This window comes from Pseudophryne corroboree, chromosome 10 (genome assembly GCF_028390025.1).
Source record: "Pseudophryne corroboree isolate aPseCor3 chromosome 10, aPseCor3.hap2, whole genome shotgun sequence".
In the NCBI taxonomy this organism is placed as follows: domain Eukaryota; kingdom Metazoa; phylum Chordata; class Amphibia; order Anura; family Myobatrachidae; genus Pseudophryne; species Pseudophryne corroboree.
The window spans coordinates 320865954-320869225 of NC_086453.1; the positions used below are offsets into that span (position 1 = coordinate 320865954).

The 3272-nt window shown below is 45.0% G+C and overlaps 1 pseudogene; it reads right to left on the reverse strand.

The window, feature by feature from the left end:
• Positions 1-1872: 1872 nt before the first annotated feature.
• LOC134967107 (5S ribosomal RNA) lies at positions 1873-1991 on the reverse strand (annotated as a pseudogene).
• Positions 1992-3272: the final 1281 nt, after the last annotated feature.

The following is a 3272-nucleotide window of genomic DNA, read 5'->3' on the forward strand; positions in this document are numbered from 1 at the left end:
TGGCCTTGGCTGCAGTTGGAGAGTTTCTGACTTGAGCGCTCTGTCGTGTAAGCTGTCGTATATTATCTTCCATGATGATAGGGAGGAGCTTCGGACTCACTCAGCTTTTCTACCTAAAGTGGTGTCGGCATTCCACATAAACCAACCTATTGTGGTCCCAACCCAGACTGAAGACTCGGGAGAACACTATTCTTCAGATGTCATCCGGGCCCTTTGTGTTTATGTGGCCAGGACGGCATCCTTATGAAAATTGTATGCCCTATTTGTGTTGTATGATGCCATCAAGCATGGTTTGCCAGCTTCCAAACAAACATTAGCCCGATGGATAAAGCTGGCCATCAGACAGGCATACTTGTCTAATGTTCAAAAGTCTCCTTCAGTTATTATGGCGCACCCACAAATTTTGTGGGTACGTCTTGGACTGCGAGTCGGGGTGCATCGACAATGCAGCTTTGCCATGCAGTCAGGTGGACTACGGTACACACGTTTGTTTGTTTTTACAAATGTTATACTTTTTTTGCCTCCACTTTGCAATTCGGTTGGCTTATTTTAAAGATTCCTCAGTGCTCTCCTGCCCACAGGGGCAGCTTTGGGACATCCCCAGTGTCTACAGCCTCCAGTGTCCCCTAGCGGATGTCTGAAAAAACAGGATTTTGGTACGTACTGATAAATCTATTTCTCGGAATCCACAGTGGACACTGGATGAGTGCCCAGCACTGTTTTCTGCCTGTTTTGATTTATTTGTTGCATTCATGGTTAAGTTTTTAAAACTAGGGCTGATGGGGGATAGAGGGCGACAAGTCTGCACACTCCTAGAAAAAATGTTAAGTACCAGCTCCCGATAGCCACCCATCTATCCTCAGTGTCTACAGCCTCCAGTGTCCGCTGTGGATTCTGAGAAAGGTATTTATTGGTAAGCACTAAAATCCTGTTTTTGTGTCTCTAAAAGTATACCTTGCCGGATGTCCTCTGTCTAACTCCAGCAGCACTGCTTGGACATATGAATACAGACTCCCAATATCAGCAGTTCTAACACTACATAATAGCAGTGCCCACATAGGGCTATGTAATTTGTCACAGTAGGCCTCATGATAAAGGGTATTACTAAAACACATCCAGACAGAGAGCTAACTTACCCAGGAGCCACCCTCAGGATCTCCCATTGGCACTACAAGGAACAGCATGGCTTCCAAATACTGCTCCCATTCAATGTCTGGATGTGTTTTAGTAATAGCCTTTATCATGTTAGGACTGCTGATATCGGAGAAGCCATGAAGTGGCTCAGCAGCTTAAACATGTGTTTGCAAACATGTGTGACTAATTCTCTGAATTTCTATTACCAGATAAGTTCATAAGGTAATTTTTGGTGTGCTGAAGGGAAATTTAGGGGTGGGATTTGCAACCCCCCCTCTCTGTCTGTTTGTTTGTGACCCCTCCCCCTTTCCAGCACCTGAAACATAATTATCTCCAGGAATGATCAAGCAACTACCATTGTTTGTCTGCTTGTATACGGAGGTCCTTTCGGTTTATTTCGGTTCTCCAACTACCATGATAGGTATCCATTCTATTATCGTGATATCTGCTGTAGTATTGATGTGGTCTTCTTGTATTGGTATTCCCATTGTACCGTCGTTCTCTTCTATCCCACGTTGTCTGATGGAATAGGTTTCTATTGTGTTATACTCCTCTCTCCATTGGTGACCAGTTGTTCTTTTAGGTGCACGATTGGGTGGATGTGGACCACTTCTGGGTATTTAAAGGCAAAAGAACGTGATGCAACTAGCTGTCATGAGGAAAAAGAGCAGTAGGAAATAAGATGGCAGAGTGAATCTGCTGTCAGTGTTAGACTCTGAGCATAATGGGCCAGTCTGAGCTCTACTAAACTGAGTCTTCCTCAAGAGTCGCCCACTTGAGTACTGACCCAGCCCAACACTGATTAACTTCCAAGATCGGACGGCTTTGGGCATTTTCAGTGTGGTATGATAGTAGAGAGAAATAAACGATAATCAGATGCTCTGGAATCACTGATGAAAGTTCACGAATTTTACAGCATCAATGGGAAAGACAACAGAGATGAGATGGATCTGCTGCCAATGTTAGACAGGGGTAATCCCTGAATCAATGGTGAGAGTCCTTGAAAGATAGATAAAGGCTGTAAAAAGAGAAAAAGAGCATGACCAATAATAAAAGCCCTGTCAGACAGATTGAGGTTCATTCACAGGGAGCATATTAAAGTATCAAATCCGTTAATAGTAGAGATGAGCGCCTGAAATTTTTCGGGTTTTGTGTTTTGGTTTTGGGTTCGGTTCCGCGGCCGTGTTTTGGGTTCGAACGCGTTTTGGCAAAACCTCACCGAATTTTTTTTGTCGGATTCGGGTGTGTTTTGGATTCGGGTGTTTTTTTCAAAAAACACTAAAAAACAGCTTAAATCATAGAATTTGGGGGTCATTTTGATCCCAAAGTATTATTAACCTCAAAAACCATAATTTACACTCATTTTCAGTCTATTCTGAATACCTCACACCTCACAATATTATTTTTAGTCCTAAAATTTGCACCGAGGTCGCTGTGTGAGTAAGATAAGCGACCCTAGTGGCCGACACAAACACCGGGCCCATCTAGGAGTGGCACTGCAGTGTCACGCAGGATGTCCCTTCCAAAAAACCCTCCCCAAACAGCACATGACGCAAAGAAAAAAAGAGGCGCAATGAGGTAGCTGTGTGAGTAAGATTAGCGACCCTAGTGGCCGACACAAACACCGGGCCCATCTAGGAGTGGCACTGCAGTGTCACGCAGGATGGCCCTTCCAAAAAACCCTCCCCAAACAGCACATGACGCAAAGAAAAAAAGAGGCGCAATGAGGTAGCTGACTGTGTGAGTAAGATTAGCGACCCTAGTGGCCGACACAAACACCGGGCCCATCTAGGAGTGGCACTGCAGTGTCACGCAGGATGTCCCTTCCAAAAAACCCTCCCCAAACAGCACATGACGCAAAGAAAAAAAGAGGCGCAATGAGGTAGCTGACTGTGTGAGTAAGATTAGCGACCCTAGTGGCCGACACAAACACCGGGCCCATTTAGGAGTGGCACTGCAGTGTCACGCAGGATGTCCCTTCCAAAAAACCCTCCCCAATCAGCACATGATGCAAAGAAAAAGAAAAGAAAAAAGAGGTGCAAGATGGAATTGTCCTTGGGCCCTCCCACCCACCCTTATGTTGTATAAACAAAACAGGACATGCACACTTTAACCAACCCATCATTTCAGTGACAGGG